A 1,376-nucleotide genomic window follows, 5' to 3' on the forward strand; every position below is an offset into this window, starting at 1 on the left:
CATCAATCTAATGGCAATCAAAACAGAAAGGCTTTCCTCGGGCAAGCATCAACCCTCTGTAACCGGTGCTCAGGACAAACTGCCTCCCAGTCACCTTGCCAAGGGCAAGGGAGGTTTGCTGAGGAGTCCACTGCTGTTATGGAAACTTAACTCTTCCCCAGTTGGTCCAGAAGTCTGAGTAGTTGGGACGTTTTCTGCTACAAAGGCTCTTACTCCAAGAGAAAGTACTCCATGTGAAAAAGCTACATTAAAAAGGGAAAAAAATGACAATTTTATTGCCAAATTACAAGCTCACTGAGAGGTAAACGAGCTGTATTTAGTGAGCTGCTCCATTCAAGGCAGAATTTCCCTTGTTTACAGTTAAGATGAAGGATAGGGGAAAAAAGAGAAAATAGCAGTCTACTGCCAATGTACAAGTGGGAAAGGCTCAGAAGCAACGGGGAAAATATCACAATGGGTCTTCTACAAAGAAGCCTCCATTTGGAATAGCTACAACCAGGAGGCACCATGAAGATGCCAGTTGTAACAGAGCTTATTTGCAAATAAAATTCACCACAGAACCAAAAGTAAAATTAAAAAAAAAAAAAAAGTTGAACAGATTCCTGCAGTGTTAGAAGTGTGAGGTAAGGTATCTGTTCACCTCAGCCACAAAGCACAGCTTCAGAGACCAGGCCAAAAGGCCTTTTGTTATTGCGCTAGGATACTACAAAGAACAAATATTCCACCTGGCTTCAAAAGAAATCGGAAACTTTCTATTTTGCACCGCTAACAAAATATTTTTCAGGAACAGATTGTAGTAGCATTGACTTTGCACCCTACTTAAGTGTACACTATCCCAACCTGCCCTACAACAGTGTGTAGCCAGTTTGAGAGAAGTATTAACCCTAGAGCCTAGTTTCTATCTCAGTGCTCAGCTTCACCTAGCGGGATGCAGCACAGAGGTTACTGTCTACAGTATGTATAGAGAGAGAGATATATATATCACCACCCAGAAACACACACACACACGCATTCGTACCTATAAAACTAAAGGAAAATCAGTACATACAATGTATAAAACGTATGAGTGTGCTCAAAAACGCACAAAACCCGCTTTATTTTCATACTTCAGAAATGCTCGATAATTTGTACGCATGGTTCTGACTACTGCTACCCATCCACTTCATTAGACCAGGGCTTGGAACTCAGAGGAGGAGGAGACGGTAGGAGATCCCACGGGGTGGAGAAGTGCTCCTCTCGTTTCGTACCGGTGCTGCTGGAGCCAGTCAAAGCGGAGCGCGGGACGCGGGCGTGGAGCGGCTTCCCGGCAGTGCTTCCTCCCACCCGTGTGCCAGCAGCGCACCCGGGGCTGTGATTCACGCTCTCCGACGGAGTCG

Source organism: Empidonax traillii, unplaced genomic scaffold (assembly GCF_003031625.1).
Source record: "Empidonax traillii isolate 1590-97213 ecotype Southwest subspecies unplaced genomic scaffold, ASM303162v1 scaffold338:size1951571, whole genome shotgun sequence".
Taxonomy (NCBI): Eukaryota; Metazoa; Chordata; class Aves; order Passeriformes; family Tyrannidae; genus Empidonax; species Empidonax traillii.